Source organism: Anser cygnoides, chromosome 7 (genome assembly GCF_040182565.1).
Source record: "Anser cygnoides isolate HZ-2024a breed goose chromosome 7, Taihu_goose_T2T_genome, whole genome shotgun sequence".
Lineage (NCBI taxonomy): Eukaryota > Metazoa > Chordata > Aves > Anseriformes > Anatidae > Anser > Anser cygnoides.
Window position 1 is genome coordinate 5,890,366 of NC_089879.1, and position 13,121 is coordinate 5,903,486.

The 13,121-nt window shown below is 39.7% G+C and overlaps 1 long non-coding RNA gene across 1 annotated transcript in view; it reads right to left on the bottom strand.

The window, feature by feature from the left end:
* The window catches only part of LOC106045198 (uncharacterized), a 125,905-nt gene that overhangs the window by 39,983 nt on the left and 72,801 nt on the right, over positions 1 to 13,121 (bottom strand). The gene's annotated exons all lie outside the window — the stretch shown is intronic.

Genomic DNA, 13,121 nt, shown 5'->3' on the forward strand with positions numbered 1-13,121 from the left:
AGTGAGGTTATTAAACCTTCGACATGCATTCAGCCCACATTTGCATGGACAAGTTTGCTCCAGGCTCATAAATAGGGCAGCAAGGTCACAGCAAGGGAAGCAAATCTGCACTCAGTAAAACACGAGCTGGTTACTCATGTCACAGCACAAAAAGGGCAGCAGAGACCAGGCTGGTATTTCTGGGGTCACGCTCTGATCCCTGCCAGCTCTTAGGGCAATGCAGCTCCACAGATATGCTCCTTATCCGCAACACGGTTGTGCCAGAAGTGAGCGCTTATAACTTGCTTTGATCTTTCCAGCTCATTGGTATTCAGGAGTGTCAAGGATTACAGGAATAAGATGTTTCTGTTTCAGCTGATCCATGCGGGCCTGAGACAAAATGCTCAGCTGGAGCTTTCCTCCCTCCATGCAGCTCAGCAGAGAGGTGACAGGTGAACAGAAGCCAAGAATAGAGCAGTGATATCCATCAGGCTCTGGTAAAGGAATACATGAATTAGGCAGAAGTATGGATTTACCCAGGAAGCAAGCATGAAGCAGTCCAAAATCAAAAACATGGGGGTCCTGGGACAGTCCTACATAAAGTTTTACCAAACTACACTTTGGTTTAGAGTTAACACATTATTTAGTTTCCTTCAGAACTGTAACCTGAAAATGTAACTTTATTTGTATACTTTATTTTAAATGAATAGGAAAATCCCAGAAACAGACACCTTTATCAGGACACAAACTGCATCCTTATACTTCCCACAGAGATAGCTGATTCCCATCTCTGTACTGGGAGATTTTCTTCTCAAAATGAGGGGCATGACAAGAAAGGGAGAACTGACACTTCTGCCTCACAAACAGAATGATTCAAATTTTCCTTCCAAAGCAGCCAGACAAAAGACCTGGAAGCAGTAATTACAAACCTAGCCGGTGAATGCGGAGCAGGGATGGACTGGGTGATTTGTCTTACTTCAGGTAGTAGAGATGAGGAGAAATTGAATCTCTCTCCACTGAGAGAAAGGTAAGAAATTGGCTGCACAGAAGCATTAACGGTGCAGACAAAAAGAACAAGCTGAAGCAGATTTTATTGCTTGACCATATGGGGTTGCCTTGTGCAAACCGAAGCCCTCCCCAGAAGCAGCCCAAAGGAGCACTCATGGTTGCCCTGGCTCCACAGACAGCACCAGGCTGCCTTCACTTTTCTGTTTTCACTTCTCACTTCCATCCCCTGCTGACATGAGAGTAAAGTTACAGATCTGCACCCTCTAGAGCTTCAAACAGATGAAAGGAATAATAAATAACAGTTCTACATCTACAGCTTATCAACCAGAAAGTTTATCAGGAAGCATCCTTGGGTTCAAAATCCTGTCTGCTCCTGCTGCTTCAGGCTAGATAGCTTCTTGGGCCACTCTGACCTGGGAGTGATTGCTGCTGTTCATTATTTAGCTAGAATTATGCCCAGAAAAGTCTTTGGTGAGGTAGTGTTGGAGCCTGATATCTCTGAAACCGCAAGTTTGATGTACGTTTCTTACCAGGAACTTGTGGAAAAAGGGTATGGCTCCGTTTGCTCATAGGCCGCTGGTCCCAGGAGCAGGAGAGGACTGCAACGCATGAGGTACAAACTCAGGAATCAGACTGAGAAAGCTCTGGTCTCTGACATTCAATGTCATTTCATGCCATTTGCAGTAGCAGCCGCTGTGATCAGTGTACCTGTGGAAGTGCACGGTTCCTGTCTTCACAGTGTTCATGCTTTTGACCTGTAGCAGTTACAGTAGGGCATACTCGCTAATATTGGATAACACACTCATACCTCAAAGCCAAAGCATATTTTTCCAGCAATTTGCTAAAGACACCATCCTGCCTTGGAGTCTGTTTGCTTCCTCTGACACTAGCATACTCATGGATTCCATATATTCATTTTATACACCACAGCTAAGGCACAGCAGGTCTTTCTTACCTTTACTTTTTTGACTTATTGCTGCTATTGCAGAATATAATGAAAGGCCCTATATTTATTTCCCAATTTATAGGCTAATTTCAAATAAAAAAAAAGAAAACCTCCACTAAATCCAGTAAAACTATGCCTATTTAAGAGGCATGTGTTTTGTTTTCCAATAACACAATAGAAGACCAGGGTTTTCTTACGTTTACTAGCCCAGGTGGTAACAGTCATCTGCTTTTAGACAGGCGTGCATTTTTAGCAACTTCTTTATTAAAACCTGATTTCATTCAACAAGAGAACAAAAACTTGATCTTTTATTATTCTGTAACAACAACAAAAACAAAAAAAATCACAGTCCCTTATTTTACCTTAGCACAATTTAAGAGAAAAAGAAGATACTATAGGTAGCACCAATAAGAGCTAACAATAATAATAATAATAGTACAATTCCTCTAGTAATCAGCAAAGTCCATTTCTGCTACAGAAAACTGTGCAAGGAAATAGGGGGGACAATGATGAAGTCCTATATTTGGTTCAAATTCATCAAGATGCTTTATGAGACTTTTTGATGTACTTTGACTGCCTCTTGCTTACCCAGAGCTGCCCCAAATTAGGCACCTGGGATCAGTTTCCAGGCGCTATCTGCACTCAGATTTTATACAGATTTATGTGCTTACTCAACACACTGAACTAATTTGAACTTAAATTGGTTACTTCTTTCTTCAGAAATAAATCTCACTACATCTCTAGTTTCAAGGCATTTTAGAGGTTATTAAAATATTTTATTATTTTAGTTGGTTAAGAAAACACCTGTCCCAAATAAATGATGTTACTCTGATGTGTAATGAACACAGTAGCATTCAGTGCAATGAACCACCCAGGTCTATAAGCTGATTGTTGCTCTCATCAATTACCTTCTAACTTCTAATTCATAAATCAAAGCCTAATATGTCTCCAAATACAGCATATTTAACAGAGATTATAGCACACATTAATTATATTTAAATACAAGGGCAAGTTCTGTTGCAACTACTTTTCCATTTGTCATAATTTCTGCTGAAGGCTAGAAAATTAATGATAAACCAGCCTCAAAAACTTCCCTAAAACACACAGCCCCAAAGGGGCATTATCAAGATTCAGGTATAGATTCAGCAGGACATAGCAGCCTGACCAAGTGGCTCCTGAACACTCCATTTTGCTTTCCCAAGTGATGCCTGGGAAAGGCATCAGTTTTCCAGACCCAGTAATGACCCGACGTCAGCATGCATTTCCCACCTGTGCTGGCAGTACTTTGCTGGTGCTGCCACAAACAGGTTTTTGGAATCAAACCCTGGCTTAGGGTTTGACCCTTACTCGGTCACCAGATTGCCCCACAGGTCAATCAGAACCAGGTATCCGGCACACTTAGGGTCCAATCCTTATGTTCTGCAGCAAATTATACGATGTTCTACTAAAAAACAAATGATTCAAAGGAACATCAGGAAAAGAGATTCTCAGGCACCAACTTTCGTTGCACACCAAGGGTCTCCGTCACAAAGTCCATTAGTGGTTCAACCAAAGGACAGGAGCCAGCCTCTTCTCCAGAGGTCCCCATTCCAGCTGACCCTTCATACCAAATGCTGAATTTTTTTTCATAAAGAAACTTTTGTAAACATTTCAGAAACCGATAGCTCTCATTACTCCAAGTCCATATTTTGCTTTCTTAAACTGACAGAGTACTGCAGGCAGGAAGTGTCTATGCTTTTTACCCCAAGGAATTGAGCATGGCAATTTTCATTTTTCATCTGTAACTTTCAAAGCTGACATTTGCAAGGATGTCTGCAAGATAGCTACTTCTACTTGAAAGCCATGTGAAACAAACTGTCAAACTTTTTGACTATAAACTCATTCAAATAGAAAAAAGGAAAAAAGAAACAAGAATATATATAAGTATGCATATGTATATAAATATAAGAAAATCCACTTCAACTTCCAAAAAATTCTTCTCATGCAGTAAACATGAAGAGTGTAGCGATACTTGCTGCCTCACAGGGCTCAGCCCTAAATTGCTGATGAAATAGAAAAAGAGCTTGAGCCGTTCCTCATCCCTTTTGGAAAGTTTCCCTCACCTCTGCTGATTTAGAAAGGTGAGTCACCAGCTACCTCCCTAGCAAAAGCTGAATTTCCTTGGTGATTTCTCTCGCCTGCACAAGCTGTCCACATGCAGCTTATGTAAGACTGAGTGGCTACTGCCAAATTAGCTGTTATCTAACCCTCTTCCCTAATGCCGATAAATGATTAAGCGCTTCCATAACGAACTACCTATGTGGTCCACTGACATTTTCAGCACCGTTCCCCCATCTGATGCACACCACGCCTCAGCAATCAAGAGGAGGAAGCATTTTTATTCTGAGCGTGGACAGGCTGAGCAGCAATACCTGCTGCTAAAACTTACTCATCTGAGGTCTGATGAATATGCCAATATGTTTGTCGGCTTTTAGCACTATATTTTTTTCCCTTCAAGCTTTCAGAGATGATTTAGCCAAGTTTTAGAGCATTTGCTAAACTAAGCATTTACTCACATTTTAGGCCACCCCTCCACAAATCTTAAGAAGTTGAAGTTGTATTGCTGCCATTGCATCAGAAATCTATTCGGTTCTTAACTTTCAGTTGCAGAGAGCGTTAATAGCGATGTTAACACAAGTCTCTCTTGACATACATGTTTTTACTTTGCCACGCACAAAACACAGCCTTTCTGCTCTGCAGACCTGACATGGTGCCTTGGTTATTGATTTCTATCTGCAGCATTCCTCTGGATTTCTCACTGGAACCCAAGCTTTCCAAAGGACACACAACTCAACATTACAGAAAACACTGGTCCAGAGTGACTCCAAACCTTCTCAAAATCTGGGCATATGCAAAAACAAAATCCTTTCTTTGTATAAAAATGTATAAAATGGATAATTTCACACATCTAGTCATTTTTGGTAAGCATTCCCCTATATATCTAAACTTGCTCATAGCTTTGAAAATGACGTGTGTGCACGAAGGGATGCAGCAAACATATCGGCCTAATTCTGCTTTCTTCTTTTAGACCAGGAGCAACACTAGTGAGTTCAGTGGAACTGTTTTTAAGGAAGAAAGAAGTAGGCCAAGTGCAGGTATGTCTTATTAAAGTCTCTCATGCAAGGAACGGTAATAACAGCAATATAAAACAATGTGATATTCATTTGAGTAAGAAATTTGGATTAAATATATGGATGATTTTCAACCAAGGTTAATAGCCCACAGGCAAAAAACAGCCATAATTCTCAGGCTGAAAAGATAAGCATACTTCAAGAGCTTTTTAGGGAACAAAACTATATAATACCTTTATAAATATCTAAGAGAATGCACATTACTACTGTACTCATCATATTCATCAAGTCTGATAGTAACACCAAATTACAAGAGGCTACAAGTAACAGACATAGGAAATTGGGCAAGACCCATATGTTTCAGAAACTGGACCACTGAGGTGAAACTGTGTTCTTGCGAGGAGAAGGAAATTAAATAAGCTGACTTGCTTGGAGGATGATGTGTATACACCTTATAGCTGGATCATTAAAGTGGCACTCATGGGACTCTGTGCATGACAGGACAGATCTGCAGTGCATTGGCAAGCTTGCCTGTAGGAACAGCTACAAGAACACAGAGAAAAAAAAAAGGGAAAAAAAAACACCTTACTGGTGCTTGCAAAGACTCTCTGCCTCTAAAATGCAATCTCTACTTTATCACCCCTGCTTCTTCTCCCAAAGTGTGGGATTATTATATCAGACCAAGAGACAAGGCTTCAAAGACGAGAAATTATTGAGCATATTGGTCATACAGAAAAGTTACAAAAACAGGAAAGAATGCACAGGCAAATTGCTGTGGCGTTATTCTGAATGTTGCTGTCACAAGATTATTGATTTTCTGCCTTCAAAAAGTGTGTGTAATGATTCAATTTTCATGTTATTCTTGGTTCATTAAAATGAATACTTTCACATTAAGAAGGTTGGATCATCACCTTCAGTGTATGATTTGAAAATAAAAATATCTCAGCCTTTACAGCTAATGCCTGCCCTTATTTTATACTAATGGTGCATAATGAATATGGCATATACCTAAATTTATTCTAAGCTATGTTGTTACCAAGAAGAACTTCAAGAAGTCACTTTTAATATAAGTCATTTTAAATCTCTTTGGTTTGCAATGTCAAGCCCTCAAAAAATTAAACAATACCTAATTTATCTGAAAAAAAAATATGAATTCTTTATCATGCAAGTAATATGACAAAACATTATGAGGGAAATACTATGTGGCTAGGTACCACTAATCTAGGTACCTAGATTAGGCACGTATGTTGTTTGTGGTAGCAGTACATAAGTGTGTAAGGCAGGAATTTAAACATTTATAAATAATAAAAAATGTCTCTGAGTAGGAGCTGTATGTGATGAGCCATGTAGATTAACGGGTTGACAGAATGCATTAAAAATGGCTGTTTTCACAAAAATAAATGCATATACACTGGCCATGAATGTCAACTGAGCCATTTATTCTATGATAAAGTTTTTAATCACTAGAACAGGATGTAGTTCCAGAAGTCTCTTCTACAGAAGTAGTTAGCAAAAAAAAAATAAGAAAATAAAATTAAGCTGGATGCTGATGCATTTCCAAAGAGGCATTAGACTTTGACCCTGCAGTAGCATTGAGTCAGCATCATAAGAGTGGAGATCCCTTTCTGTTGAGGAGTTGCAATCTGAGATATCTCCTCTCTGCTCTTGTTTATGCTCTTTATTAGTTGACTTTGCTCATGTACTCTGGAAAAGCATGAAAATTAGTCAATGTTTTAATCTTACTATGCAAAAAAATGATAAAAAAAAAATAGGAAGCAGGGTTCAAACACTGAAAATCTTCACTGCTTAAGTATCTTCTGACCTTGAAAACTCTAGTTGTTACTATCCATTAAATGTATAAATTCATCAACAGCTTTTCAGCAGTAAATGAACGTGAGATGAGGAAAACATGAATGTAATTAACCGCAGAAAACATCCACTGAGGCAAACTATTCATAACAAAAAATGCAAACCAAGTCCTATGTGCTGGCACTTGGCACAGCCTGTTGTAGGAGAGTTGCTCTCTCAGCTGAACTTAGAGCCCTAACTGTTGTTTTTTTTTCCCCTCACAAAGTCAGGCCCTGCATGCCACCATGCAGAAACCACAAAATTAAAACCAACACTTTCAAGACCACCAAAATTCTCTTTAGTCAGCCCAGCTTTCTTGCTCTTGGCTCCCTCCCACTGATGCTTTCCCTAAACCTTTTCATGTATATTCTACATTTCCAGGTTAGTGCTGATTTCCAGGTGGGAGCTACTTCATCTACCTACACTCCATAGCATGACCATGCCTTGTCCCTGGAAGATGCATTTTATGATCCATTCACAATTCACTCTTTGCACAGTGTGCTTTTCCCCAATATTTCAATTTACAGGTAATATTCAGTGCCGCAGATGTCCTATAAATATGATAGAGTACATAGATAGCTGTCATTGCATCTTCCAAGCACAGCGTCAGAACAAGTGCTAAAGACAGGCTGATAGCTAACAGGCTCTCTGGGCGCGTTACACCTAGCGTGAAGTGTGACAAACACTACAAAATGGGAAGCGAACAGGACGTGCTTGCCAGCCTCTGATACTGTCAGTGTGATCCCAGATCATATTCAGCACACAAGTCCGTGTTCCACAATAAATTGCATTTCTTTTACTTTCAGGCTAACCACCACAGGGAACAGTTCAAACACAAAATATTCTTAGACTCTCCAACAAATAGTGCATTAACAGAAAAAATAGTGACCATTCTTGTTAATTATCCCTCTTATCATTTTCTGTGAGTTCAAGGACCCAAAGGTGATTTACTGTTGAGATTGTTTTCTGCCAACACAGCTTTTGCTTCAAGCTCCGAGTTTCACTGCAATGTATCATTTTGCAACATATCTTGCACGCAGAGCCCAAGAGATGTCCCCTTAGACTTTCTGGCTGCCAGGCCAGTAACATTCAGCAGGATGCTTGGGGCTGTCTCACAGGTAACTCCTCCTTTCTGTACATAACTGTCCTGTTATGTTTGCTTTATTCCTTCCTCTCCTCTGTTCAATAACTTAATTTCTTTTCATGTGCTTATGTACCTAGGTTCAAACTGAATGCTCCAAACGGAGCTTGGCATTTGTAGCCCAGAGCCAGGATTTTCACAAAAGCAACATTTGCAAAGATGCCTGACCTCTATGTGGTTTGACCACATTTTGATATCTAAACGCACCAGACTAGGCTTCTATAGATTACTGTATAAAGCACGTTATTTCTATACAAAATCTAACTAATAAATTTTGGTCTTTTAGATTAGTTTTGTTATGATAGTGACTTAAAAGAAAAGTTTCACACATGCTTTGTCATATCATGTATTCTCAGGTCCATTCTTCTCTGAAACCTCTCTGCGGGCATGGTATTAAAAAAACACACCACTGCCATTTATGATTTATTTCACAATATGCTGTCCACCTTTTTTCTGGTCAGACGAGATGCAGCCTCCCACAAGCAAGTACCTGCCAATCTGCTGGAAATCTGCATGCAGGTAAGCTGCAGCATTAGATCCAAGGAGCAGAGGAAGCATATAACGATAGGGAATATGTTTCCCCTGAACAGAAGGAATTAGTAGCCCTTATCCAGCAGTTCTAAACTGTTATATGTATGTATATATGTACATATATATACACACACACATTTATATAGGCTAAATATTTGGAAGCCAGAGGTTACAAAATCCAGACAGGTCAACTGATTTGAAACTAAGATGTGAAAAGAGAAATGAAGGAAATAATACCTTCACCTCTTCTAACCCAGGCAAAATTTTGGCAAACCTCCACCAGAATAAGCAATTGCATAGTGTGGATTCAACTGTGTGACTGAGGCAACTTCATTCCCTCCACCATCAAACCAACGCTTCCCTCAAAGCTCACTGTTCTTTACAGCCACACCTCTGACACCTTCCAAGACAGAGGATTTTGGAAATTGGAAAACAGTTTCTAAATATTGCTTTTTAGGTATTATGGAGCAAAACAGGATTAAAATTCTCGTTCATGAGACTGCTTCTGCTCTGGTTTTCCCTGATCAGCCTCCAGAGGTCTTTCAGTGTCTGAAAACCAGATGAGTAATGATGATAGTAAAGCCATCAAGGAGGGACAGAAGTAACACTCGCTGTGCTCCTGTTGGCACACTTGTGTGCTACACACGTGCTGCAGGTCAGCAGGCTGAATACTTTGCACCAGTGACATATAGAGAAGCATTTGAGTTTTCATTGGGTAGAATCTAGACATCTTCTGTCACTTTGCACAATGCTGTTAGCCCTACCCCTTCCTCCTCACTGTAAAATAAGTAAGGAGATTACTCGTGGGCAATAAGGCAACAGTTTTTAATTCATGTACTGCTTGAAGGGTGGAGGTAGATTTTAAATGCGATGGAAACAAAGCTTATTTTCAACTTCTTCCTGCTCATTTATTCATGAGTATAATAGCAAAGCAGGAGCATATTGTAGTTAGCAGCAAAGCGTAATTCCTTCAGACAAGACTGATTAGAAGACAGACCAACTGCAAGGCTCTGTAGCCTGCCTCCACCACAACGTATGGAGCGTCTAGGGGAAAGCAAATTAAAGCTTGACTGCTCTGCTTCCTGAGGCATTCCCTGCAGCTAAGAACAAAAAGGCAAATCTTCTGTTACTTGACACTAGGTAGAAGTTTGTTTTTTAAAAAAATATATATAAAAAAAATCTCATTCTTCTCTTCTTCCCTTCTAAGCAGTCCTTACTACCTTGTGTATTAGATACCATGAACCACAATTCATACTTGCATCCTCCATCCTCCACGCCTTGCACACCGCAGTGGCACTCCAGTGAGAATGCTGTATTGCCAACAAGGGAAGACAGAGAACAGAGATAAGAAAAACTCTGCTTTAAGATAAGAAAAAAACCTGCTTTAGGCAGCAGCACTGAGTCGTTATGTAGTACATGCCTGAAGGGGAGCCTGGAGTGAGACTTCAGCAAGCCAAGACTTGCAGGCTGTGCGCTCCAGCAATTATGAGCAGATTGAGTCACATCCTTCTTCACCATGAAATGTTACCAAATCCCAATAGCAAAATTTACTCCTTCCAGTTTTTTGTTTGAATGTTTGTTTCTTTTGTATTGGTCAGAGTCAAAACAATTCAGATTTTATTTTTAATTAAAATCATATTTCTAAGTTAAGACTTTTTAAAAATTCCTTTCATCTTGTTTGATGGCAGAATCACTTTTTGCAAACCTACATGAGCAGAGTTCCCAACTTCGTATTACCAGTTCAGATACTTCACTACCTATTTTTCATTTAATTCTTGAGAGCGAAAACAATTTCCTCTATTACTGTGACTGCTTTATAATTGCTGTCAGTTGACCAAGCAACCTACATGATGAAACCACGGGAGCAAGTGCCGATCCTCTGTTCCCTGACGGAAGCAGAAACAGGAGTTAGTCTGTGAGCAGGGTTGAACCGGGCAGACAAAAAGGAGCCCGCTTGCTACTCCAACACACCCACTGGAGACCTGTCACATCACAAAACGGTGTCGGTGGGGCAGGGTCTGCAGCAGATCACAGTGAGAAGGCCCTGGATCTTGGCACAGTTGTATGTGTAAATGGGATCACAATCTTGAATGCAAAGAGAGTTCAATGGGAGTTGGATTCAGGAAAGATGACCAGCATCATGGTTTTCAAGGGGGGGGGTGTAATAGAATAAGAAGTTCCTTGGAATAGGACATAACTTCCAGCTGAGGACATTTTAGGGAAAACATGCTTTGAAAAATGTGAGGACTTTCAGAAAATGTGCGTACTGAAATGGGAAGGGTAACTGAGAGAAGCTGTTCAGCCATGCAGATCTCTCAGAGCGTTTCTCAAGTTAAAATACAGTGGTATCTCCAAAGAGGAGGAGAGAAAAAGAATTGGCTGTTTCTTAAACGCTCTGAGCAGAATGTATAGAACAATATACAGAACTGTGCTGAAACTACGGAACAACTTAGGTTACTTGAAGTTTTTGGCTGCTTTATTGCTGCTCAGCATTGTGCTAAATTGTAAGCTGTCTCAGAGCAATTTAACCAGCAAAGAATACCCGAGTGCAAGTTATTTTTTATTCATGCCACCTTTTCCACCCTTCATTTCTCCCATCCTGTTTTTTCTTATCTCCTCTTACACCTTTACTGTTCTGGAGGTTGCAGAGGGAGCCAGGATGAGGCCTGAGAGCAGCCACAGGATGCTCTGGGACCCTGCTGGGTTGGTCATTTCAGACTAGAAATTTGGAATACCATGTAGCTCCCTTTCCACACAGGGATCTCCATCATCATAACTGTTAAAATGATACAGCGATTTCTCTCAGGCAATGGATTTATTGCTATTATGTTCTCTGAATATTTATTTCAGAAAAATCACGTGTTCCTGTCATACCCACAACTCAACATGTTTACTCCGCAGTAAAACACCTATTTGCACATTCTGTGGGCGAGGTCCAGAACAAACATATTTAGAGAGATGAAAGAGCATCAGTAGAACAATAAACTTGCAGCCACCTACAGAAAGCATTATGTGCATCTAGTAATGAGACTGGAAGCACACGGGCACAGAATATCTCAAGGCTCAGGAAACAAACTTTCAGAGCACTGGCAATGTCAGATAGCCATCTTGGAGAAAACATTGAAAAATACGTGATCAGCTCGATAGATAACACACTAAGTAAGCCCAGAGCTAAAGGGTTATGAAAATTCATAGGATGAATTTTACCTGGCCACACTATGTGATGCTGTATTTGTAGAGTAGCTGTGTCACACAGGGAAGAAATTTGCAGTAATAGAACCCTCACAGCTGCTTTAAAGGACCTTCAAAGTTATTTTGAAACACATAGCAAACCTGGCTCATTTAAACACAGCATGGTTTCTTAAGTTCAGTTTGCTTTGTAAGATATCAGATATATATTATACATTCAGTGCAGTATAATCCTGTGAAGGACATTTGAGGTAAACGAAAGATTAGCAATAGACTTTTTAACTAGGAAAAATAGATGCTACCAGAAATGTCCATAAAACCAAATAAGCAGCAGGTTTTAAAGTACAGAGCACGTGTACTAATACGCATGCAGAAGGTACAACTATGAGGAAAACACCAAAGCATGAGGAGTAAGACTAGCAAGTGAGCAAGTGCAGATGAAATACCAGAAAGTTTTGAGGAATATCTTGAAGATTTGCCTTGTTTCCTTTCCAGTTTTTCTTCCAATGTACGATATGGAAAAAAAAAAAATAGAGCTTGGGCTGAAATAAGTTTGAACTTATTTTGGAAATTATGTCATTTTCTTCACTGTGCCACTTTGAGTTCTTTGCATAAATGGCATTTTGCATGGAAAACATGACATATTGATATTTATTATCAGTTAATAGGAAAAATCCTACTATCCCTCATTTCCTCTTCATAAGAAATAAACTGTAAACAGCTTTTGCTATAACCAAGAAAGATGATTCAACAAATCCATGATTTAGGACTTTTCTTTCTCTAAAAAAATAAGTCAGTTCTAATAACAGACTAGGATATCAACCCATCATCAAGAACATATACTTGGATCAGAAAATGCTATTATTTTTAACATTTTTATTAGCAGCATTTCATAAATTTTTTTACTGCTATTTTTTAATAAATACATCTTATAGCAATCCCTAGTGAAAGAACAAGCTTGAAAATCTACAGATCACAAAAATAAGGGCACTTGAAACAATCTACCTCCTTTCACAGACCAGAGCTGCCTTTCATCATTTTAATTCCTCAGAATTTCAAAGAACCTCAACAAGAAAATGTCCTTCAAAAGCAGCTTTTGAACTCCCTCCTGATGCAGAAATCTGCTCCAGAAGGAGCCCTGATTGATGTCAAACACCACCTGGGTGCTTAAAATTGTCAGACCCAGGAGGCAAAGTAGGGTTCAAGTCAGCCAGTTCATTTCTACTCTAACAGAAAGAATCAATGGTAGAACTGTGGCATAGAAGCAGAAATAGAGTTTTTCTCCAGATATCCCAGACAGACAGTGAATTTGGGCAGTGCAACTTCTTTGCCTCCGAACTCCATAACAACTCTCAATGACAAATAACAG